The sequence below is a fragment of the Amia ocellicauda genome, chromosome 1 (genome assembly GCF_036373705.1).
Source record: "Amia ocellicauda isolate fAmiCal2 chromosome 1, fAmiCal2.hap1, whole genome shotgun sequence".
NCBI classification, from domain to species: domain Eukaryota; kingdom Metazoa; phylum Chordata; class Actinopteri; order Amiiformes; family Amiidae; genus Amia; species Amia ocellicauda.
The window spans coordinates 56,744,577-56,771,961 of NC_089850.1; the positions used below are offsets into that span (position 1 = coordinate 56,744,577).

The following is a 27,385-nucleotide window of genomic DNA, read 5'->3' on the forward strand; positions in this document are numbered from 1 at the left end:
TAGGTTACTGTAAGACAAAACTCCTTAACAAGGTGGTGTAGAAGGACAATCTCCCCACATTTCAGGTGTAGTTTTGTCAATGCATGCATTACGAATTCAGTGTCTATTCGGTGCCATGTCAGTTTTTCAGGTGAGACAGAATCCCATATCAAAGCAATTTGCAAGGCATTCTGAGCCCAATTTTCAAAAGGGGGATTTCTGCGGTTACGGGCGGTAGTTCGGCGGTTGAGAAAAAGAGTTCCCGGCAAGATTAATTTGCTGGAACACCTGACTTGAGTACTAAAGGATGCAAGGTGCGCGCTGACACTAAATCATCAAGACCTCACCGTAATGAGATACTTCTACATGGTGAGCAACACCTCAGGAAAAGTGCAAGCGAGGCTGTCTTAATTGCCGTTTTTGCTTCTACGAATGTGTTTGGAGAATGAATGCTTTAGTGAGCCAAGCAACAGACTGTTCACTCGGTGCCTACAGAAGGCAATCATTTTGACAGTGGGTGTTCAAGTTTGAAAAAGTGAAACAAATTCTGCACTTTAAACCGCAACTGTATCGGCAGGGATTTTTCTTTATTTCGTCATTGGAAAACGTCAAACAAATACATTTTTGTATCAGGGTAAAGAATATATTTCGGGCAACATCTTTGTACTGGCCCCTAAACTGATTGGCTGAGACAACCCTCCCCAGCAAAAGTAAATTCTCCAAGAACATAGTATTTTAGGATCTTCCACTGGTCTAGACAGCTTTACCTGGGTTGCTAATGCCAGTGGATTGTTACCTTTCATCCTCAGTGAAGCCCTAGTATCAAATCTTCAGAAGTGTGAATAATTAGGCATTTGTAAAGTGGGGTCCTAACCCTACATTGATAGATGCGTCAAGTCGCAACAGCTACACAGGTTTTTCTGCTGCATTTCTCCACCGAAGTTCAAATGACCGTTTGGTTGCAGTCCAGGAACACGACAGCTAACATTAAGCACAGAAGACAAATTGCTGAGTTAATGCTTTAGGGTGTAGGTTTATGAAGACAGGTGCTACAAAAATAAAAAATAAAAAATAAACATGAGTGGTACTTGTTAACACAACGCAGAATGGTCCACAATTACCCTCACCGAAAGCACGGGTCGGCACTGGATCATTACCGCGCTTCATCACTCAACGGGATATGAGAGGGGAATTACATCTATTTGTCATAGGCAATGTGCTAGGAATGGTTCCAGAAAACACAATGCGTGATTATGCAGTCTTTCAGCACTTCTCGCAACTCACAAATCACGCTTGGACACAGACACGGCGAATCGGTCGGAAACGGCAGGAGAGACGCAGAATATTCTCTCGTGCTCACCTCTTCCGCAGTCATCCTCCCCTTTGTTTTCGCCAGACTATCAGGTCGTACCACGCAGAACACAAACCGTATCTCGGGCACAGAAACCAATTAGCTTCCTGCTCAATAGCGTGTCGTGTTCACGGTTGAAAGTTGCAGAATAATTTGCCTCCGCGACGACCTTAAATTTCCATCCGGGCCCGGTCAATTCGACGACAGACCGAGCTTAGTTGCAGCAGCGGCCTAGGAAACCACAGGCTGCAGTCAGCTCCAGAACACAACCTTTCTAGCTCCCGTAGACACACAGCGCTACTTCTCACCACAGTGTACATCACCGGCAAAAGGAGACATTTAATTTCCAGCCGTTGCCCAAGTTTTGAAAGCTCTGATGCGAAGGGATGCCATGGCAACGGGATGCAGTTGTTGGCCTGCTGCAGAAACCCACGGCAGGACCAACACCCCAGCCACAGGAAACGACAACGTCGAGACTCTGTGCGCGTTTGGGTCAAGCATGATTTCACCTTGTTCACGATTAAAAGGGTCAAGCACACAGCATCTCAGCTCAATGATTAATTGTGTCAAAGCCTACAGTATTATACGGGCTGCCTTGAAGAGAGCTCTTGGTCCAAACACATATTTTGCTCAGGAGCTTTCTTCAGGAGAACTCAAAGTAGGTTCCGTTTCTTTGCGTTACTGCCGTGAAGACAGTACATTTCTTTACGCACTTTTTTGGCTTTGATTTGTTGCGTGAATAAGGTAGTATGTGCGTCAACTACACATTCACCACACCTTACGAACTCTGATCTACTGAATCCATTGTCCTCGTAGCTCCTGCAGAATAACTCAAGTACTGCATCGGTCCTTAATAACAGCGACACACAGAAAATGGAGAAGTGACTTAATGTGTGGCGCTGGCTGCTTCACCATTTTGAATTATGAACTCTGATAAGAATATAAATCAGCTACCAGAATCAAAAATAGGACATTTCCTAATCAAGACATTATTTTAGAACTATATAGACAGATGAATACAAATGTTCCCCACAACTGCAAATCAATTTGGAGTCACAGACAGTTGCATAGAACGTGATTTTCATCTAACACTGTTGTTGTTTGTCAAGGAACAAAAGCAGTGCAAAGCCGGTTGCAGCGAAACTGTCTTCATTGTGCAGGAAACGGTCCAGATTTAAATCCTGCTGGGAGATGGGTCATGTTAATACACAAGCAAAGATTAAACTGCTATAATCTAATCATCCATATTTGGTTCGATGAATTGACAGTTAATCACACAAATAATTTAATCAAAGCCAGTTCCCTGCCGTTCTGTAATCAAGATAAAGAGGTGGATCAATTAAGTATTAAACTTCAAAATGAAAAAGTGTATTACTTACCATTGTTGCACAACCTGCGTGGTGAGGTCACATTTAGGAAGTTAAAATAGCCAAAATGTTATGAGTCAATGTGTTGGTTTGTGGGTTGGTTGTTTTGATTAGGCTTTTATACATCTGACAGTTTGTTCAGTACACGAATGTGAAGCAAATAAGGGAAAACAGGGAAACAGAAGATGCAGTTTCTCTGAACTCTATCATCTTAATGTGCACATTAAATTCAATCCACCTTCTGTTTTGCAAACTATGTAAGCAAATATCTTTCATATATATGTTTGTGCCGCGTGGGGAGAACAGCAGCTTGGGTAATAAGGAGTCCTCCGCGATCAGGGAAATGGCTGGTAATATAACTAAAAAAGTATTAGGCAGACCTGAATGACCTGACTAATGCAATTGCCACTGGATCCATCAAAGCGTAATACCGGCAGGCAATAAAAATAATCCCCTTTTTAAGTCGTATTTCAATGTAAAACCAGTTTGTTTTCCATTTAGTGGGGCCAGCGAATAAAAACTGGTGTGTGGAAGAGAGACGGTATAGTATTACCTTTCTCCATCAGCCTCCTGTTCGAGCTACAGCTCACAAACACAGGAGAACACATCTTATAGGACGACATGTTGAGTGCTATTACCTTCCGGACAGCAATTCAATACAGCATTAAATATATTTCACCTTTCAGAACTATGGTTTAAGTGAGGGATATTTTAGAATCCAAATCCTAGCAGAGAAAAGATATCTGCATTAAAATGTTGTCGAGGCATGCTGAAATGCGCCTGGGAAACCAGATTATCTGTCAAAGCACAAGCATGTGGGATATGTCGGGAAATATCATCAAAGAATGCATGCGTAATATCTCAGTTCAGGCTTTGCAGTCTCACTGTTCGTCAGAAATGCCACATACTGTCCAGTATTATTATGTGGAAGGAAATAAGTAGACCAAATCTCTGCGGCTCAGGGCTTCTCAGGGCTGTTACGATATCTCACATGACAGCTCGGAACTTATTTCTGTTAGATAACTTTATAATGGAACATAAAATCAATACCGCTACTGTACACAAACACGAGGTCTCCAGTTCAATATCCACAAAGAATGGAAAGGGAAAAATATATACCACTGATTCAACAGCAGCTTGCAAAAATCGTAACCGGTGCCCTGCTTTACAGGAAATCTGCATATCAGAGGGTTAAGGCTTGTATTTATTAAAACTAAAGGCAGAGTTGCATGCAGCTCACTGGATACTTTTTAATAACATATATCAAAAAATAAAATAAAATGTCTACAGATATTAAACCGTAAATATATGTAAATCTGTTACGTAGAGGATCTGCGTGTAATCTGAATTAACAATCAGTTCAACATATCAAAATCCTACAAATTTAAGTTCTTTCTGCTTTAGCATCATGTCTCCTTATTTACGTGTTACCTAATGAGGGACCAGACATCTGTAAAGAAAGGGTCGGGGTCTTGAACAACCCATCAAGTCTAACTGGGCCACTCAAATCCCAACAGGCAAGATAGTCTCCATCCTTATGTTCTTAGGTTCTAATTTGGGATATGAGGACAATAATAAACCAAAGTACGTGTTGCAGATCACTTGTAAGGTTTTTAACACCATCCCCATACCAGAGGAAGAGGGTATGCATTTTGTTTGCATATAATATACCACAGAAGAATTTCACTCGTCTTTCTTTCTAGCTTTTCTTCATTCTAGAAGTAGGAGTAATGTTTCTCCCAGCACTCCACTCTGAGAACCAGCCCCCAGCAGTCAGGTAACCACAAGACGCCTGGTGAACACCAGCAGAGAAAATCACACAAGCAGTAATTACTCCTTCCACACTACCACCACAACTACATACCTGGGTTGAGAGGAGACGAAACACAGCTTTTGCATACCTGGTCAAAGGGTAAAACGTTTTGCCATTTCCTTTTTTTTTTTTTTTTTTTTCCTCTTTTATTGTTTGTTTTCAAGGTCTGTAAGTGTCACAATCATGAAAGTATTAGTCATTCCATTCCTACAACGTTGGCAGGTATGTATTATTCATACAATTCGGCATCTGTAACATTCTGCATTGGAGGTAGTCGTTGCATGAATGAATCCGCTCAGAGAAGCACCAATTTGAATAAATTACCTCTTTATTTCCCCCGAGAAAGTAGCATAGGTCAACATCTGAAGTTAAAAAAATATATATAAAATATAAACTTGGCAACTCACATTGTGCAAGTTTTTCAGAAGCCAATAAACAGGGGCTTTAAGACACTTAAACCCTTAAAAGGTATAGGCATTAAGAAGAGGATTTGGGGCAAATGATCTTGGAAGGATCTTAAAGAGCTACAACTGTTTTCAGAACCAAGAGCCAAAACCCAGGAGGGCGATGGACTCGTTTGCCTCTCCTTCATTATCCACAGATACACAGAGCTGTTTAATTATTTAGCTAATTTATATATTAAACAACAACAGCTTTTTTTGACATTGGTGGAGTGGTGGGCTAAGAAAAAGATTTACATCTCTTGAGCTCATTCCACCCAATTAATCAACATCTAGAAATCAAAACCTCTGCATTTTTCTCCACGATAAGTTGACCATCTTAATAATTGTGTACAGTAAAATTGTTTGGTCTCATAATAGGATGGTTCAGGACGAACTGCCTTTATTGAGGACATCATGTTTGGTCCTGGAAGTTCAAGCGTAGCACCGGCCTCGTGACAAAGATCTCCGGCAGTGAGCTGGAAGCAGCAAAAAGCCATGATTTCAATTTCATTAAAAAAACGGGAGCAATCGCTTTACTCTGGGGTGTTTCTTAACCCAACAGACTTATAAATAAATCATCAAGTTAGGTCCTAATTTTCCAAAGTTGGTACAGAATTTACTAATGAGTAAGAGCAGTGTGTGTGTTTGTTAACAGCTTATCTTCTCAATCAAAACGGTTGCAAAACAGCCCCAAACGAATGGTCTTGATTTTAAAAATGTCAGAGCAGATCATTAATGGCTGGACTTTCATCATGAGAAAAGCATTGACCTGGTTTGGAAAATGAGGCTCCTACCTAGAATAACAACAACAAACTACATTGTGTACCCGGCTGTGCTTCACTACATACAAAAGGTTGCCATTACCTGAGAGTGTTACTAAAAAAAAAAAACCCTAAAAAGAATGACTGTCCGTGTTGTTCATCCTGTGTGTATTTATGGGGCTGACGAATGTCCTCTGAGTGGCACTCAAAGGGAAACTGTGCAGCAGATAATTGTCCGTGTCTCTTTTCTGTTCGGGCTGCACTACATTAGGCGCAGAGCAATGCATTCACCAGACTAGTTAACCTTCTCCACATTGGAAAAGCTCTACCTTTCCATGTCCAATCCATCAATTGATCAGACAATCAATGAGTGCATGCATCTCACTTCAATTTCCTGTCAGCTGGTGCAAATTGTAACATATATACATGTGTTCTGCGCAGCCAGTCAAGCGTAGGAACCGCGGCAGCTCACCTGGAGGATTTCTTGATAGGCAAAGACACCATGCTGCCTTGTGATTTAAAGCTAGGGTTATTATAACACATTTATTTTGTACAGAAAGAAAAGCAGATTCATTTCAATTGAGGAATACATTAAGCATTATGCAGAATCTGGTAATGGGTGTCCTAGTTTCCAATGAGAAGAAAACGTCAAATTGGCAAACGCACGTGAGAGATCAAATGAAGACGATGAGGTCAAAACCAGGGTGAGATTTAAAGTGATCATCACTTGGCAGGCTTGGCAATAGGTAAACTTGCATCCCAGTTTTTGAAGGATGTTGCCGAGTTGCGAAAGTTACAAATCTGTCTCAGCAATCTTTAAAACACCCACATAACTACACTCACACGTCACAGAGGAATCATGCCAGAGCCCCTGCCAAGATAACAATCTAAATGTTGCATTTATGAGCCACCACCTCTTCTATAAGTAAACACGTTTCCTGCTGCAAGCAATTTGTAAGGCAATGCATAGATTTATTTATTTTTGCTATTGCCCTATATATGAACTTTACACGCTGATATAATATTAAGATATTACCAAGACACCCTGGAGGAGTTTCTGGAAAATTCCATGCATTACAGACCAAATAACCTGAAGGTGGGATTAGGAATTGCAGCGGAGGAGTCTTATTTATATTGTTTGCATCGTCATCTTTTATTTATGAAGATATAGCTCAAGTTCAGTAGTTGTAGTGTCATCGGAATGAATTTGGTTTTTCTTTGGTTAACAATGTGAGCTTCTTTCTTGTCTTGAAAAATGTGCACGACCCCTTCATGTGGAAGTGAAAATCTAAGACTTTGACCAAAAAGATCTTTGGATTACACCGCTACACCAAATGTCAAACCAATTAAAGTTCCTCCTAGTGTTCTTATAAAGTACTTTGAAGGACATAAAAAGTACAAGATATTTTGGTTTCTTAGTCATAAATGCTGACTTTTCTTAAAAGTTAGAATGTAAGTTAAATGCCAAAGTCAGTAACTCTCATTCTGCTCCTTCTGAGACTCTGTTAATCCTTTCAGAGATACTTCAGATGCCTTTTAAACATTTTAGCACTTCAGTTCGTTTTCAGAAAACTGTGTTCAGCACCTCTGAAATATGTCCTCTTATACACAAGCCTGTTTCTGAGTCAAACTTCACATATCAAATATAACTACCATACTTCAGTCACATTCAACATGTTGCACTTGTCGTTATACAAGGAATCAAAAACGGCGTTGAGTCATCATTTAACAAGTAGACAATTACCCAGATACAGTGGCTCCGTTTGCTTTTGGGGGGATGGAAGAAACGGTGGCTGTGACTTCTTAGAAAGCGAAAGCAGGGATGTGAAATTGCTTTGAAACATCCCCCTTATGGCGGTCGCTAAAAAGGCAATTTCAGGTTGCTTAATGAAAAGCACAGCACAGTTAACCGTTAGAGAGCAGGCCTCGAGGATTAATAAAGACCATTACAGCTCCCCCCATGCGGTGCGGCCCACTGTCCGGCGATAAACACACGAAGGTGGAAAAACCCCAACCAGCTCAGCACGCCGACCAGGGCCGAGGAAAGCAATAACACGTCTCTCCTGCACTTTAAGGGGATGTCATGTCACCTTCCCGCACGGATCTGTTACTGCGGTGGGGGGTGAGGGAAAGGAGAGGATACTCCAGAGGAAGCCGGGCTAAATTAACAAGGACAGTTTCAACGCTTGACACACAGATCTTCCCTGCTCGATTGCCCACTCAAAGGAAACGAACTTCATTAAGGACTCCAGACTGTCACTCTCCCTCGTCGCAGGATAGAAAGCAGTGGGTGATAATTAACCTTCAACGGGTTTGCGCAGAGCCACAGTGTGAAGCTCATATACAGTCATTTATGTGTCTGTTCTGCACTGAAATACAACGGGGGGCTGGGGAAGTGAAACCAAAGGGATATTTGTATTCATGTATTATTCGTAACACCTAGATGTGGAGGTGTTGGGTGTTTTTAGACCTATTATTAGCACAACATTGTTCTGGACTCAAACACACAGACACACAAAACAATCCAACAACTGTTGTCAGAATGATACATGATGCTAATTTGGCATTTGAATATATACAAATCAAATATATATACATAAATATAGATAGATACATAGATTTCCTTAAACTCTTTCAAATATTGAGTTCACTGTAATGACAATGTAATGTCAGGAGCCACTTAGCACTGTATACCTGTGTTTCAAATACCCTAGCATGAATGAATTAATGGATGAGTGAGTGAATACATAATTCATATTAGAGAAAAACAGACATTGTTGATTATTGAGCAACATATTTTACATATGAATTGTGTTGCCAAATCCAAGTGTAACGGTTTCCAATAGTGTAATTGGATTAAATGTATCCACCACAACCCTGGGGGTTTTCATACTACCTTCTAATAAAACTAGGTGTAAAATACGCAAGCCCTGAACAACACACCGAAAGCCTTTTAAGGCATTGAGAAATGGTTAAAATACAAAAAATACTAAAGTTCTACAGTGAAATCACGAAATCTAACTCAATATTTCCGACTCCAGGGTGATGAATACACTATTTCACATCGCCTGCAATATTTACAGCAATGAAGAAGAACAGCATAAGAACATAATGGCATAAGTATGAACAAGAGAAGCTGTATATTTCACAATGAGCATGACATAAAAATATCCATTGATGAAAGAGTATTGTCCCCCCCATTCAGGAAACTATGGCTCCGATTCGCTTTCCTTGCACACTGATGTTGAGTGGAAACCGTGATTTTAAAGATCAGGTGTCCTATCCCGAGTTGAAGCCCAGGTGATGTAAATGAAGAGCATTATTTGGGAATAGGCTCAGCATAGCAAGCGCTACTTCGACGCACTGCATAGGAGGCACAATATTTCCAGATGTGTGAGAAGTCAGATAACAGTGAGACCGAAACATGACAGCTCTGCGTGGGTTTATTTTAAGAAACGACTCCACGGAGTGTGAATCGGGTGTCAAAACCAAGCCTTTAAACAGCGCATCTCTGGTCAACACAATTGCAATCATGAGAGACAATGAGCGGTGGGGGGGGGGATAAACTGCACGTCATAATAGACAAACCAAGCATGTAGGATATGACAAGCCGTAGTCGGCACATAACTTGTTTTTTTTTTTTTTTTTTTGGGGGGGGGGAGATAAACAAGCGCTTCAAAGAAGGAGCAACCGGGTCTATTTTCATGCAAATGTGTCCGCCTTCAAATGCAAATTCGGCAGCAAGAGAGAGAGAGATGTGATAGACTTTCACAAGTAAACGCGTTCAGAAAAAAGCCAATCCCTGCGAAAACTCAACACACTTATCCATATTGCAAAAAAAAAAAAAAAAAATGTGGCCACTATCACGAACGAAGGAGCTGCTGCCGATGGTGTTACTCCCCCCAGTCCGTTAACACAACAGCTGGTCCAAGCACACACGCCATCAATTAATTAATCGTGACAGTTGATTTGGCACACGCTCTACGGCAGATTTCAGTCTGAAACTTATTTTCCTCCACCATACCTTATTTCAGCAGGGTGACACTATACTGCACAGCATAACGCATGACAGTTTTGCAGCATCAGCCCATCCAAGCAGCCCAAATAGTAGCCACTCTCTAGCATTGCGTAAAGACGAGTTATCTCACCTGCATCTCCCTTCAGCTTTGCATTCCCATCCGCGGATTGTCTTTCGTGCAGAAGAACAACAACAACAATAACAGCAAGAATGAAAAAAAAAAAGTTCTTCCAATAGGTCAAGACAGATGTATGCGAATCAAATCTCAGAGATCAGAGAGTAGAGGCTCCGGCGTTTCTTCCTGTCCTGCGCTTTTGCTAATGCACATTGGAAGCACATAAAAGACAGACGCACCAAAAATGCGTGGACCCCCCTCTCTCGGTAAACGCGGTGTCGGTTTGTTTGCTTGTTTCTACATCGCGGTTTAAGCCCGACTGCAACGATATCCGCAGCCCAACAGCCGGGAGAATCGCGAATAATCCTTCACGGACATCCGAGGCGGAGAGGTTGCGCCGTCCGGTCTGGTTGTTCACAGCGGAAGGTTAAACGGCTTCTTCTTTTTTGGTGCTGAGGAGGGGGGGGTTGCATTTTCATAGAGAGGGTGAGAGAAGAGAAAGATGTGCATGTTGTGAGCTGTTCTTCTCGGAGTGGCAATGGGTCCGCTGCCCCCTCGCTCCTCCTGTAGGAGAAAACGCTCAGCGCAGCTACTGGGAGGACAGTGGCACCGCAAGGCGCAAAGGAATAAACGCACAGACCGAGACGCGCATCACGCACGGTGCCCCCGTCCAGCGCATCTGCAGAGGGCTCGGCCAGATAGACCGACACACACCTGCTCACACGCAAAGTTTTGCGACACACTTTCAAATAAGGTGGTGGGATTGCTCATTCATTCATATTTGAATGGATTAACGCACCTCATCTGATTTTGTATGTTAGGGTTAGGGTTCATGTGCTCACCATCACTGAGATGACGTGCATAAGGTACTGTTTTAATCCCGTGGTATTTCTATATTCATTAATGAGGAATAACACCGCGTTATTTTAAAGTGTTACCAAGTTTTTTTTTTCTGGGAAACCTCTAGATCATAAATCATTGTCTATGGCTGTGTATTGCAATACTTGCAGGGCCGAGTCTAAAATGTGGCAATAGAGCATTGCAGTTAAAATATAGACAGTAGTAAAATATATATACATATTGGCTACTTGTTACAGATATGCCACCAGCGTTATGCTTTATAGACAAAGAAAAATCATCTCAGGTTTTATGGGAATTATTGTATCTTCTAAACATAAAATAAAATGTACATATTTCATCATTAACAGGTGTCCAATAACCTTTTTCTGTCTACAAAGCTGATTTTCCGATTTCAATGCAGTTTATATACTGGCGGGCACCCATTTTTTAAATTACACTTTCAGACATCCATAGGGATTCAGTATGACTCACAAAATTAAACACATTTGGGATATTCCACTTCAGTTGTCCGGTTCAAGAGAGGCTCCGACAGCAACGGACACTAGAGGTTCTGTGTGTTTTGTGTCTGGGGGAGGTGGGGGGTCATGTCTGGTATTCTTCAATGTGAGCCGAGACACAAAAATAACACAACTGAATCCGCACAATCTAAACAGCAAACAGGGTCACAGAGGCAAACTTATCAAAGGCCTGTGAATTAAAAGGCCTTTGGTCTAATTCAAGTTTTCCTGACATCTACTTTCAGAAAAGTCAATTTGCGCTGCTGGGCCATTCCAGAATAGATGTCAGATCTTATGACCTTTCGCAGTCTACACTGGCCAATAAATGTTCCCCCCCGCCATTACAGCAAATTGGATTTAAAGATTACATACAGTTTTCCTGACCTATAAATTGCACGAAAGCCACGTTTAGTGTCTATCACCACATCATTGAGAGAGATCCTTTTCTTGCATTAAAGTACCATTATGTTACACTTGGGGAATAATTATTTTTATGAATGAGTGGAAAAAAACAAGAACAATTCCCAACAAACCTGACTTCAATACCGATCTGTGTTTCTTAGTTCAGCAAGCAAATACAGTAAGTGTATGATCTCCTTTATATAACTGACCGAATGTCTGAATACATGAAAACATGCTTGAAAGCAACATTTATGTTCCTTTGAATGGTATCTGTTTGTTTAGGCTTGCAAACAAAAACATGTGTGGAAGTCTTGAGGAGGGGAAAAATACTCAGATTCTTATGTCTCTGACATAAGTAGGTTGACAGATTTAGAGTTTAAAACCCTGTTTAAAATCCAAAGAGCCTCCTTAGAAAATGATAAAATCCAACCAGACTGGAGTAAGAAAGTGAATTTTAAGATCTCCTTAATGTGAAACTAGATATCGTACTATCTTTATTACAAAATCTTCTGTTTACCAACTTTTAGATTGAGTTTGCTGTTGCGATTACCTTTGGTGACATCAAGATGAAACATGCTTTTATGAGACCATTTTCATTTTGTGCTTATAAAAAAAAACAGTCATAGTCAGAATCCCACATTATTTTCTTCTTCCATTTTGAACCGCCTTGGGCCGCTAGTGATGAAAAATGTAACACGAGCAAAATCTGCATTGAATTTCTGTATGTGGCATTAACCTTTATCACACTTTACATTGACAACGATAATTGTTCCCGTTCTGTGAAACGTTTAGACAGGGCTGCTTCCAGTCTTCATTTGCATAACTTAAATGTACATGTTTTACACACACTAGTCTTAAACTGTGCAAGAAAGATATAACAAAAACACAGTAGTCTTTAGTCTTTAAAGCTAATATAATTGTCAGTGTTCTCCATGTCTTTCGAGCCTATTTGGTTAACCTGTAACTTCTCCAAAATGTCTGTAGCGAAGGAAAGTTAATTTATGTATTTATTTATTTACGTTCCAAAAATACAAATAGATATCTTACATTTATAAGCAAAGGAACGAAAAATAAAAATAAAAACACACTTTTAAAGCATTTTTAGAACTTTTTAGAAGGTATGTTTCTTTCTTTCACACAGCCCAAAATAATTAACTTTTTTATTTCCGTATGAATTGAACTGAAACAAAACAAGCCACCCCCACCCCACTGATGAGATATAGGCAGGGACTGTAGGTGTTCTTTGGTTCCGCCATCTTGGCATCGTCATGGGCCAGTTGAAAAGTTCACAGCACTTGAGAGATTGAGAGAAAATGAAATGTACCTCTCATTTCCAAGGAGAACAGACAAACTATTTCCTGTGGCGATGCCGACTGTACAAATACCCTGCAGTCACGGCACATGGCGCTCTTTAAAGATATAACCGCAAACGAGCTGGGGGAGAATCATGATTGTATTCATAGTGTTATATTTCTAAAACAAACAATAAATAAGAAATGGTGTCCCAGTCAAATGCATCTCTCCACTCAATTATAAACACCACTTCATGCACATATCTGGTGGAGAGAGTGATCACTAAAGGAGGGGTGTGTGCCTTTCTTCCTCTCACAGTTCAGTCTACCAATGTCTTCAATCCATGTGGAAAACCTTCTGAAGTATCTCAGCTCAAAAGCCACACCTTTCACAGCCCAGGAGAGGCACCCAGGCCCACACAGCAATCCCCTGGGTCCCCAGGCATGTTCGGCAGCTTTACATAACCAAGGGCCGGGTTGACTTTGCTAAGCTGTGCCCCTGAAGCGAGAGTTGCAAAAGGGGAATTCGAATGTACTGATGTGTGCAGAACTGGATCGTCTGAACATAAGCACCGATACAAGTTTCATGTACATACCTCAAGTGATGCCAATTTCTTGTTACATGAGCAGGTTTCCGTTCCCTGTAGAAAACGGAGGAGAAAGTGTTTTTACTGGCATGCAGCTCGGTACATTGAGACACGACCGTCTATCAGGCAGATGGCACATCTTCTACATGCTTTCTGTTTGTAAAAATGTGTCACCGCTTATTAATTTTTTGATTAATGTATTTATCTCCTTTTTAAAGTCTAGTGAGTGCTTCCTGATACCCCTCAATTATGTTACTAATCTCAATACAGCCTAAACCTCAGAGATGCCTCTGTTTAGTGTCACACACAGACCAGCCTTCCCAATAACTATCTTGAAAACAGGAATATCTGACTTTGCTAAACATTTACTTGCAAGCTGCATTTGGAAATCCCAGAGAAGAACTACAGACCATGAGAACTACATTCGTTTGATCCAGGTCTTTATAAGTATCTATGAAAAGTACGGTACTACCTTGCTTCTGGAGAATAATATTTAATTTATGTAACCAACACAAATCTTACATTCAGCAAAGAGACCAGGAGTGAATCCATTGTGAACTTGCCTTGTACACGTGTGTGATTGGTTACACCATTTAAAATAAACCGGGAATCAAAGCTTTTAGTGGATAGCGGGTTGATGATCCAAGTCCAGAGAGAGAACAGAAGACAAAGGAAACACGTGTGATAAAGTTTGGAGCAGTTTGTTGTAGCTGAATAAACTATTTTGGTATTATTTCAGTTAAATCAGGCCCTGAGTATTCCTTGTCCGTGTATTTACTGAGAGAGTAAATTTCTCCCAATCAAGGCAGACGAGTGGATAGTTGTGTGGGAGTAAATGCATGCAAATTACAAACAAATAGATTTAAATAATGAACAACAAATGACAGGCAGAACAACTAACGTACAGCTCAACTCCAATTCTTTTGCATGGCAGCAACAGTGCCTACATTCGCCTCATGAAACTCCAGAGATTATGAAGTGCTTTCACATAACCGGCTCTAGTTGTCCCTGATTAGTGGGAATCTAAGAGAGGAGTTAAAAGTAATGCTCGTTTCTATACCTGTCAGACTTCACAGAGTCCTTCAGTTCTCCCTGCAACTCCCTTGAAGCGACTGAGGAGAAATCTAATCATGTAGCTTTCCAGCCTCAGGTTAGGAGCCCATATGGACTGAGCCTAGAGAGGGGGCGGGGGGGGGGATCTATTAACTTGTCATTCAACACATCCTTACAGACATTTAGTGTAAATTCCAGCATTTCATGATAAAGACTTTCATGTCCTGCATTGCCAAGGGTTTGAATGTTTATTCTTCCAGCCCACCTTGGAGTGATCAAGGTCATGAATGTTTTCAGACAGACATCCAAACTCAGCCTCTCAGAATTTTTTTCATTTTCTTTTTTAATTTGAGTACTGTGAGGCACTCTGGAGCAACAATAATTGTTCTCCAATGTTCGTAAAGATGACAGGTGAAACACAACACTAGCCCAGCAAGGTTCCCAGCTTCTTTTTTTATTTAAGCGGATACAACCACATTTGTTAATAAAGTACGGCATATGTGACATTTAAGGCAGTTTCCTCAGACCTTAATTAGCATAAATCATGGCAATGCAATTTTATTTTAGATGAGGCAGCCCAAAACTAGTGCTAATGAGGGTGTAAGTACTATAATCTGTGCCTAATAGAGTTTGAATTAGTTCTTGCTCGGGCTTTCTGAGGCAGATGAGTCAGATGAGCACTTCGTCCTCCAAATTCGTATTCTTATCAGCATCCCCAACGCGCCGGTGCTTCGAGCTCTGCCAGGATTCAATGATTGAAGCCGCACCATCCGGTCCCACGAGTAAAACCTTCCTATACATCTTCTGTACTGGAAACAATGAGGATAAAACGATCAAACAAACAAAAGAAAAACGACCAGAGGCGGGGGTTTCTTGCCCGGACCGGATGCTTCTATCTGATGACTTGTGTTGGTGTCGGTGTTTGGTTTGGGGTTGTTCTGCCAGAGGATCCACTGTGTTCTTATTTCTCTCCACCAGTCTAATGGCGTTCACTGTGCTTTTTAAGTTTACTCAGTTGCGGAGTGGGCAGATTCCCCTCCGAGGTCCTGCAGCCTGTTTATCTGGAGTTGTGCCAGAGACAAAGCCAGGTTCTGGGACTCACTACAACATGTCAAGAATGCATGTTGCTTATTTTCTACTGTGGACTAACAGTGGGCAAGCTGTCCCATCCATAGTAAATGTGTTTGATGGGCATCTTGCCCTCAATGGTGAACTGGGACCCATTTCTTAAAGATGTGCCAGATGGACAGCATGGTGATAGGGGGCTAACATATGGCTTTTGGTCGATCAAAGCCTGTGTTGCGATGCATGTTGGTATGGCTCCCCTTGTATGGGGACACAGGCACAGGGTTTCTGCAGGTGCACCAATCTCTTTTCAATTTGGGTTTGGACTTGTAGGGGTTTTAGCTTGGCACCAATTACATCATCAATTTCCACATAACCTAGCTCAACCGGGGCACCATATCTCAAGGTTTTTCTTCTATGTCTTGCAGAATTAGATTTGGAGTTTGTATACAAGGGATCCAAAAGCTTTGAACATTTATCCTGCATATGCATAAATCACAACTCTCAAGGAAAACAAGACAGGGGGCTGGGAGACCCTAAAAACATAACCACTCTGAATATCCGCAAAGACGTCCATCAAAGCACTGGCTGGAGTTCTACACAAACTTATGCCCAAGAAACTAAAGCAAAGAAAGAAACACATAAACAAACAGGTATTAAAGTAGTTGTTAATGTAAGGGGAAGCTTACTTCATGGTGCAAGTGTGCGGTCCTTTTACTTTCGAAAAAGGGTTCTCTGCAGCACCTTACACCAGGGTGTAGGAGATGGAAACCTATGCTGTCATCGCTTCCAATCTATCAGCTGTAAATAGGGAACGTCTCTCAGGGTGGCTCCGTTTCACACTGACGCCAACAGCCACCCCCACACACTCTCTAATCACACCCCTTGATTGACACCGAATAACACAATTGTGCTGAAAAATGAATAAAAACATCTCAGCACAGCCTGGCGTCTCCTTTACGAAGAACAAACTGGGAAGAGATGACAATAAAAACAGACGGCAAGCTGAACCCGGGGAAGAGAGATCTATTTCTAGGTTTGCTCTGGAAGCATTTTACACAAATAATGCCGAGTTGGTGTGCAGGCAGCAGTAGAGGAACAGGGCTTCATTCACTTAAGGAGTCTCTGTTGCTGCTCAATTCATAAATCTGCTGTCAAATACTCGTTGGCTTCGTAGCTTTCTGGGTGACATATTTATTTTCACAAGTACTGCAAGCAAAATCCATTAAATCCTTTCTTAATGTCAGAGTACATTTGTAGCCTTTTTGATTTTATTTCCCTTCCCATCTGAACTCTGTATATTATTTCGTGATTGACAGGTTTCTGAAACCGGGGATGGGAGGGGGAGGGTCACAGACACATTCCACAAAGGACTCCCAATCACAGGAATCCCAAGTTGCCCGTGTGAAGTGAAACGGCATGCCTTGGGTTGCTCAAATCCACGTCCGTTTCCATAATTTACTTTGATGTAAATGTGTGTCGTTCTCTAGGGTTCTGCTCTGTAATTGCAGTTCAGAGTGGTCTCAGATTGGGGCGTTTTCTAGAAATCCATAATGTATAAATGCAAGTCTGCAAATCAATCTGAATTTGATTCTACATCAAATACAAAAAGTGAGCCATTTAAAATATCTTTTAAATGACTATATAAACTACACATTAAATGTTGGCAAAATATAGGTTACAAGATATGTGTACATCTTTTCATGCGTGTGGAAATGGAAATGTACTTGTGACAAGACTAGAAAGTGTATCTTAGCACTGTGGCACAGGAGTAATGTGCTATAGCCAGAGGGGATACATTCTGTGCCCACCTGTGGATCATTTAATTGTTCGTGATGGTTGAGGGAGAGAAAAAGACATTCCAGGAGAGGCTTGTGCGCTTATTAAAGAAACCCAAGTCAGCAGTTTTCGACTTGGAATGGATCCCCTAGACAACTGACTCAAACTCGCCAACACTGCCCCAACTCCCTTGATGTGCTCAGTCAGTCGTCAGAGCACAGCGTTGGTGACAAGCAAGGAATATAATTGCTCGGGAACTGGAAAGGTCTGGAATCAAGAGTCGATACTTTCCCACAACTTTGTCCCAGGCAATGACTGTACCCTGCCTGGTGTCAAACAAGTCAGCAACAAGCAGGTCCGAAGATACTGGGGTCTGCTGGGAGCAGGATTGTCTACAGCTTTAGACCTCTCCTGGATGTCTAGATTCATGTTGGTTACTGTCTTGTGAAGAGTTCAGTAAAGGGAGTGAGCGAGAGAGAATCTATGACACTTTTTCATCTCTCTCTTTCCTAAACTGACATCTGCTTTTTACATTAAGCGGAATGACCCCTTTATTGGATTTATCCCAGTAAATGTAACAGTGCAATGGACATGCATTGCATTTTCATGAACAAAAGAAAAAGAAAGACACAATAACACATTTCGGTACAGTCTTCTAAGTTCCCAAGGAGTGATTGAAACGGCACAGGTCCTAAATACTGATTAGGAATAGATTTGATTTTATATCTGCCTAGTTCTCTGGGGTAGCAACTTCTTGCCGCGACATTCTGTTTACATCAGCTCACAATATAGATTCTCGTCTTCATAAAGAGAGACAGCTGCTTAATAGGCCTGGCATTCATCCAGCTGCAAAGCAAGAAAAGTGATTTGTATCATAGTGGGGAAAATTAACAGTTTCTCTTTTATTTACTCGAGATGTAATGTCAAACACCAAATTGTTTGAGACGCGACAGGAGACAATTATTCAATTACGGGAATTGGATTGGTTCGGAGGAATTACAGAATTACCTTGATGAAGGTTAATCGCCGTCTGCAGTGACTTGTTCCGTACTCATTTGTGCGTCGCCGAATATCCCAGGGTGATCTCGCAAAGAATCAAATTTGACATGTTTTTTCTTTTTCTTCCCCGAATGCAGAGGCTGCAGCCATTCCAGTTATTTTTCGCTTTTGAACAGCATCCAGGAGTAAAACTCAGGCCAGGACAACCTCTCTCTTGTTCACGATGTTGACAGTGTGCAGCGCAAAGTCACTTTTGTAGTTTGAGAGCGACAGTCCTGAAGTAACAAAGTCCACTGCTTAAGCAGTCACAACAAATGAGCCCATTTAGGGAACCAGGAGAGAAAAGGCTTGTTTATTCATCTCCCAAGATTGCATCCACATCATGGGCGATTGTAATCAGATAAATAGAGCTGAAGCGCTTGGCCACATTGCTATCAATAAGCTCTTTCTGACAGAGGCCTGAGATGAGCCACCATTTGGGATAATCTATTACCTGCTATAAAATGTTTTAATACAGAGTAAGCATTCATAAAGCCCTCCCTGATTTGCCAAAGGATGATCAACGGGTCTCGCCCCAAGAGCAATAAAACTATACTGTGCAGCACAGGGATAAACAAACCATTTTTTTTTTTTTAATGAGAAAACCAATCCTGAACAGAACATTAAGTCCATCCCTATTTTAAAACAATCAATCTCTCACTTTTTCTCTCTCAATTCATATATATACAGTATATATATATATATATATATACAGTATATATATATATATACTGTATCATAGAGAGAGAGAGAGAGAGAGAGAGAGCGCGAGAGAGAGAAAACATGGTTTCCTTCCTGAGAATATTCACGTTCTTTAGAATATAATTGGTTGTGCAGTAGTTAAAAATAATTGAAATAATCTAACCCTGCTGGCTACAGACAATGGTGACACTTTCTAATGGACTGTCAGAGCAAACCCTCAATTCCACTTCAGGGTCATTTCCCAGTACCACGCTCTGGGGAAGCAATACAACAGGAGGCAGGAGACGACTCGGGCTGGGAGATCCGCACTGATGTGGGACAGTGCCGTCTAGATGCCAGATATATTATATCCGCACCATTGTTGCAGCAAGATTGTGTAACCCATGTATGAATGTAAGCTTTGTGTACCGGTGTGGAGAGGCCAGGTGCAGTAGTTCTGTGTAGCTGATTTTTAGAAAAACATTTTCATCCAAGGCCATAGAGAGAACAGAAGACAAAGGAGCAGTGTGAAAAAGTCTGATGTCATCTAGTTGTCCCAAAGGGGGAGTCATCTTCTGTATGTTGGCATGTTCTTTAAAAAAACTTTAGATGTGTCTTCCCGACTGGCCGTCTCCGGAGCACCGTTGGTATTTGGTAATAGAATTTTGGTATTATTTCAGATAAATCAGGCCCCAAGTATTCCTTGTACCTATCAAGGGAATACATTTCTCCCAATCAAGCACTTCTCTGCTTCCAATATTAATTATGGTCTGTGGACACCCGGACACACACCTTGTAACTACCAATACAGGGAGTATTTGATTGTATTGTGTTCAGATAAGATATAGATGAAGGAGCCTGTGTTGCGTGTGTCTAGGTGTGTCTGAACTGCGCACCCAAATTGGACAACTCTTGATTTGATTACATACTGACTATTGCAGCCTATATAACATAAAGCTTTACACTGCATTTTTGTTTAAACCACTGAAGACCATCACCTCTGCAAACTTTTTCCAGTTACCTGTAAGAGCAGAACGTGAACAGGAGCTACCGTGGTTAAAGGCATGAACCAAACGGACGAGTAAAGAAAAAAAGTAACCCGAGCTGTGCCTTGGACGTCATTTATACACATTCATATTCATTCTGGAGGAGATCACAGCATCCCACTGCTTTTGTAACCAAGGATGATTATTTTTAATTACAATTCACAAGTTGGTAAATAACTCGTTGGGTGTGTCCATCAAGTGATCATATAATTTCAATTCGCCACTGCTGAGCCGAAACAGAGACTGATGTCAAGAAGAATGAGCTAAGTCTATCCTCGACAGATCCACGAGAGAAAACTAGATGTTCATTACAGGGCCACGGCTTCAGTGACCTTGTGATCTCTCACTGAGCACTAGACTCACTTACTTTGAGTCTTAATGAAGAGATTTCACTGAAGTGACGGGCGTGGGGGGGAGGGACAAAAACTTCCAGACCCAACGCACATGCACCACTGGTTTCCAATCCAATGTGTTAAATGACTGATGAAATTAAGGGGCTCAAATTTTGGAACCGATGTTGTTGAAAAGAAGGCCCTTAGCGCTTAATGGCTCCCCGAGGCACGACGGTCCACAAATGTAGACGTAGGAAGATGGGGGCTTTCTTAAAGAACTGCTGACTCCAACTGTATCATGGGCTGCTTAATTACCACTGGATCCATCTCACATGAACTCTCCAGGGTAATTAGCAATGATGCACAGCGAGCAGGCCAATAGCAGCCTCCATTGATTTTAATATTGCATTTGTGTCAAAGGCAGAGTTTACATTTGCATCAAAGGAGTGTTAATGAATGATCACACTGTAAGCTAATCTCCCCAGTCCCTGGCTCTGGGAAAAAAGAAGCTTCCGGATTGGAATCGGGGCGCAAAAACAAAGGGCGGAGATTCTTGGTGGCAGTTCAATACGGACATCAATTTAATCTCAGCCCGAACGGAAATATGTCTGACATAATGAATGGGGTCAAATGCAGAGATGTCTGAAACCGAAGTTGATCCGAACCTCTCGCCCGCAGGTCAAATGTACATCCAGACGTCACAGGCAGTGGACGAAACCATCATTAAAATAAAGAAATCGATCAATAGAAATAATGTTGAAAGCTGCAGAACCGCTTTAATGCTTAAAGCAATCAATCTGTAGAGTAACACAGAGATACATATGTCAATGTTGAGGAACAAGCCGGTCTAAGAAGGAAACATTTATATCCCCCACCAGTAAGATTTCTGGAAGCAAAAAAGTAAATAAAAGGTGTCAAAAGCTTTCCCCACTCAATTCGCAGAGTGATTTTCAAAAGGTTTCTCCCTTGAGCTAAATCAGCTTCCCATTTGTCTGGAAGTAACTGTAGAAGTTACAAGGAGAAAATATCTAACAAGTAAAAGCATGTGTCAAGGTGTCGATCAATATGCATATTTCACTCATTAAACGTAGTTCTTGAATATTACATGGAGTTTATTTGGAGTCAGAGAGAGGAGCCAACTTGGCGAACTGCATACATATATCAATAAAACAGCCCGTTAGCCCTTTGCAGTTCCCCGCATTAGGCATACTTCCCTGTAGGCAACCTGGGAGCCAATTGTCCATGTAATTAATTTAGTATGAGGTGGGTACTTTGCCCATTATGTGGTCACAGGGAAAATGAGGGCCAACAAGAGTCAGCAAGTCAGCTAATCAACAGGTATAGCACCAGTCAAGCAACAGAGGATACATTATAAAATACAACTAAGAGAGCCAATGGACCTCCTAGTCCAATACAATACTATTTCTGCAATGTAAGTACATTTCAGTTGTGTCAAAAACATTCAGCACAGTAAAGTTTGGCACCTATTGCTCATGTGATATAAAAAGCCAACAAAAACCTTGTCTATTATCGAGTATTTTTTTAATTGATAATCCTCCCTCCTTGATTTAATTAAAAATCCCCACGTATGAATCACAAAATGGGGAGATTTAGCGCTTTGTCTGTTAGGGAAACAAAAGGTAATTACATGTTTTCAAATGATCTAATAACTAATACTCTACAAACTTGTTCCCTCACCCCACTATCCCTGTCTTATCCTCGTGCTTAAGGCTGGCAGGTTAAAACAAACATTAATTGTGAAGAGTGATGAGTTTTCAATCCTTATTCCCCTGGAAGCATTTTTTTTTTTTGTCTGCGAGCAGTGTTTGTCAGGGATTTGAATGTGATTGATGACAAAAGTACCTCGATTTAGCCGTATTTAAAAGCAGAAAGGGAAAGTAAAGAGAAGTAGATGACATCTTCAAATATCAGGGACTGACGAATATGTAAAATACATCTGAAATACAAAACCGAAAGTTAAAAAAAGAAGAGAAAATCAAAAAGCAACTAAACATACCTAGCAAATTATGTTATCGAAGAGGAACAAATTTCAAATTCGCCTTTTGCTTTTAAAAAATAAACAAAATTGCTGAGGATCAGACATTTCTATTCCAAAGAGTGTCACAGAGAAGAGGCGTAAACCTGGTTGCTAGCAACCAGCAGGGTCCTTAACTCAGTCTCAGGTTACCTGCTCAGGGTAACTCCCAGCTGCAAAAGCCTGCCTCAGACAATGACCTTCCTTGGAACAAGTCCTTTACATTCGCCATTGAACCCTGTGATTGATTCCCAGCCATCCGTCTCACTTCTGCTCCTCAATATTAGCATGCAATAATCAAGCAAATAGCACTCAATGAGCCATTTCATGTTTACCATCCTCACCGTGTTAATTGTCACAAGAGTGATACCAGCTACCGGCAGTCACATGTTATATCTGCCTATCGAATCGCACTGAAAAATATACCCACATAACACTTCACAATAAGTCTCCCTTAGTTACAGTGTATTTACATAGTAGGTACTCAGTAATTACATGTGTAGTTACTCATGAGAACAGTGTATAAATGCATTATTGTAACGTATTTAATGTGTAAAAATGATTAACGGTATATGTACACAAGTGTATGAAATCACATGCATTTAAGAAAAAAATTACAAACTTAGTTACTAATGTAGTTACAATTGTGTACTTATTAATCATTGTTACACATTACATTTTAATAATGCTTAATTACACTGAACGGATGAGTAACTGCACATGTAGTTACTGAGTACCTACTATGTTATTACATTGTCATATTGTAAAGTGTTAGCAAATGCATCTTGCAATTCCAAAATTAAAAACCATGGCTCCACAATACAGCCAAACAAACAAAACAAAAAGTGTTGCCAGTTTTTTTATACCTCTTCATTGGTCTTAATATGAAGAGTACTTTTCCCAGTCGGTTAATTATGTGCACATTTTATCCTGGGATTTTGATTGAAATTGCTCGTTGCTACAGATTCCAGTTTAATTTCCGAGGTAATAAATCAGAGCTGGGGTTTGGATGCGGTGGGTCTCCTTGGAATCGACACATTGTTTCTGCTGCAGAACTTAATTTGCTGCATACATTGGATTTTCCTTCATAAGTGATATTCAATTTCCATGCATCTCTCATTCACTCACAATTAAAACATGAATAGTTAATTTCACCGTAATTATCCGATCTCTCACCCTACTCTGCTGATTGTAACCTTGGGTAGACCAATACTAGTATAAATACATTTAGAGTAGAAAGGCCACATTGAACAGTTACTTGTTTTCAATGTGAATACCAGTCTTTTTAAATACTTTGAAAATGATTTAATGCGTCTCTTGGATCACCTTGTCTAATTAACCTTTGTCTGCTTAACATTGAAAATAACACAATGATATGGGAAAATTGAAATGTTATTCATCTTAAACTACGGACAAAAGACGACAGGACTTGAAAGAAGACAGGCACCTTTATTGGGTTTGGTTCTATTTTAAAACTCAAGCTGCCATCGTTACATTTAGACAATAATCGTACAAATCCTAAAATGTACTAAAACATATTTCCCTGGGGATGGGGATCAGAACATTTATAAGATTATTATTATAATTGGGATTGCTATACATTTATTGTCTAAATTAAAATATAGATTTTGAAAAATAAAATGATTGTATTATGACAGTCAGTATGTTTACGGTCTTGAACTGCGAGTTCCGAAAAAGATATCACTTCCAGGCAAAGTTTAATGTACAACATCAAACTAAATGAACCAGGGAGGCACAGTTTCAAATGAAGGGGGTTATGCACACAACTGTATATTGAAAATGAACAATTAAAAGTGGGTGACATTTCCCGTGTATGAATGCAGGTACTCAAACAGGTCCTAGAGTAAGGAGCCACTTCAGAGTCCCACAACATCCTCAGTGCCGTTATTTTGAGAAGGATGATGCATTGGTTAGTTAAAATGAAAACACATTAACAGATTTTATTGTGCTTTCTTTTGCACGGAACTGCCTGTCTGAACCCGACACACACACACACACACACCCACACACCCACTTGGGTTTTGCTTAATTTCATCACAGGATTTCAGAGACATGACATAGATAACTGACTCGAGCAAAACAACGCGATACACCTTGACTACACTTTTAGCCTCTTAACCCCACATCGGAATGAAAGTCCTGCACGCCATTATCGATTAAAATCACAATACAGAGAAATAGAGAGAGAGAGAGAGAGAAAAGACACGTGCGCACCTTCCCTGTTACGCACACTTCAATCTTCTCCTCAGAGGGCGGACTATTTAAATTCACAGGCAGGTCGGCAATCCATGTTAGCCGTCAGTGCCCTTTAAACCAGGGAAAGACACCTCCAACTAAATTAAAAGTCAGTATATAAACAAAACCACCAAATCGCAATTTCCCCAAACCACTCCAAGTTGATGACATTCAACTTCTTTCATTAGGACGGTCCAGCCGATGCGGTGCTGGGTATGTATTAAAAATCAAATTTATCTCCCCCAAGCTGTCCGTCAGCTCCCTGGCTGGGCTGGAACTTCAAACCAGAGAGGCAAGACTGAAGGAAGATAACAAATAAATGGAAATGAAAGCATCTCAGATTTCCCCAGCTGATGCGACGCCTAACTCATAAAAAGACGGACACATTCTGTTTCTGTGGCCGAAGGTGAAGAACTGAGAGAGGAGAGGAGAGGAGAGAGCTGGGTCATTTGGGGGTTGGAGGTCCAATCCAAATAGAAGCAACAACCTTAAGAAACAATCATAAAAGAAACCACAAAAAAGGGAATGTATATTAAATTGGATAAGAAATTACTTGGAGCAGCATTTGATGTATCAGCTGCAACAGAATAATACAATGCATTGAATATACAACTGGTACCACTCAGTGAATTTAATATATTTTTCTTGCCCCCGTGCTTTCTTCTCTTGTTGATGTACACAGGTGTTCCTTACCCTCTTGCGTTGCACTTTCTGGTGACAACATTTTGTGTAATTCCCTAATTGGCTTATTTATATGTATGGCTATTATGTTCTGGTTTTGGATTCAGAGATTTGGGAAACTGCAATGAAGGGTTCAGCCACTCCGAATTGGTGCCATTTGGGGACTGAAGCAATCGTACGCCCCGGGGGAATGTCAATACCATGGGTTGCACCAAACGTAAGCAAGGTTTTTGATTCGAAGAGATTCCAGTAAAGCACTCACCTTCCTTCCTTTCAATGTAGACATACACCCACTGAACTATGACCGGGATGAAACCTGCTTTACCAAACCATAGCTTTTATCTGCTTGAAAATGCTGGCTGTTATTTGTCACAGAGATCAAGTCTGATACCTAAACCCTTAAAGGACTAGAAATCATGCTGGGTTAAAAGAACACTGGCATATGATGATCTACTGTTGGCTAGGTATTGCAGCTTTTCTATTTCATGGCTGGCAATTACACTGAACCACCTGTACGAAGCCAATCTCTTGCAGAACTGGACCTCCAAGGCTATTCCTCACCTGGTTCCAAGTGACATTTAACCCAGTTCTCCTACCTACTCCACAACCTGTGATTTTGTTTGACTTTGTTTCACATATTCAGAACTAAAGGCATGATCTGGATTGACTCAGAAAATGGTAAAAGTAAACAGACCACAAAGTCCTTTAAGGTCACTGCCATAGAGATGTTTCTGAAGGGGGGGGAAGCAAAACCTAACAATGGCACACTTAATGAATTTATTGAGTGGCACAAAGGTTTAATTAAAGGCAGTGATGTTCAGACTGTACAATGCACTACTTAGAGCTCATCTGGATACTGTGGACAGTTCTGGGCTCCACACTTCAAGAAAGATATCGCTGCTCTAGAGGCAGTTCAGAGGAGAGCAACCAGACTTATTCCAGGTCTGAAGGGAATGTCCTTCTGAGAGACTGAGGAACTGAACCTTTTCACCCTGGAACAGAGGAGACTACGTGGGGACTTGATTCAAGTCTTCAAAATCATGAAAGGCATCGACCACATCAAACCAGAGGAGCTTTTCCAGATCAGCAGGGACACACGCACCCGGGGACACAAATGGAAATTGGGCTTCAAGGCATTCGAGACAGAAAACAGGAGACACTTCTTCACACAGAGAGGCGTCACAATCTGAACAAACTCATTTGTAAACTCTCTTACGTTTTAAGTGTTATGGTGAAATTTGAATTCTTTGTTGGTTTTGTTTTTTGATTCAGGAATGAGACTTTTCATGTAACAGCATGGAGTAAACTAATTCCTCTGCTTCTCAATCATGTAGTTAAATCCATAGTTTGCATAAACTCTCCTGTGACAAACAAGAAGAGCAATCCATTTCACGAGCTTCAGAAGTAAAAGGATCTGTGAATTTTAGCCATCACGAGCTCCTCTTGAGAAATCTGTCACGGCACTGTTTTGGAAACCACTTGAGACAGCCCATTTTTGTGTGGCCAGTACATTGGATCGAGGTGAATGTTAAATGTCTGGCACCAAGATAATGATGGGGGGGGACGTGATGAGAGAAGTTCCTCTGGCCTGACTGCACATTCGCAGGAAGGCTGTTGTATGAGGTTGGTTGTGATCTGAGGTCAAGTGTATCCCAAGAGAACGCAATTAGTTAATTGATAGTGTGTGTGGCAAGAGTGACAATCAATTAGCCGCTTTAATTATCCTGGTTTATCTCTCACAGCAGTGCGTGGAGGGGGGATAGAGATGGATGTGATTACACTCCCATTGACTCATTACACGTGACAGACAATGATGACAATCCAGGCCTTTACACAACCCCCCTCTGCACAACAGTAACAGTTAAGGGCTCTTTCATCACCTACCTGAGAAGCTCACCTTTCAGACTTCTGACATGAGATTTAAAGTCCTTAC

At 41.0% G+C, this 27,385-nt stretch overlaps 1 protein-coding gene across 1 annotated transcript in view; it reads right to left on the minus strand.

Annotated features, from left to right (window-relative positions):
- The window catches only part of grik4 (glutamate receptor, ionotropic, kainate 4), a 342,628-nt gene extending 332,240 nt beyond the window's left edge, over window positions 1-10,388 (minus strand). The window contains exon 1 of the mRNA XM_066710250.1: window positions 9,863-10,388. The gene's annotated coding sequence lies outside the window, so the exon portion shown is untranslated. The remainder of the gene's footprint in view (window positions 1-9,862) is intronic.
- Between the last annotated feature and the right edge of the window lie 16,997 nt (window positions 10,389-27,385).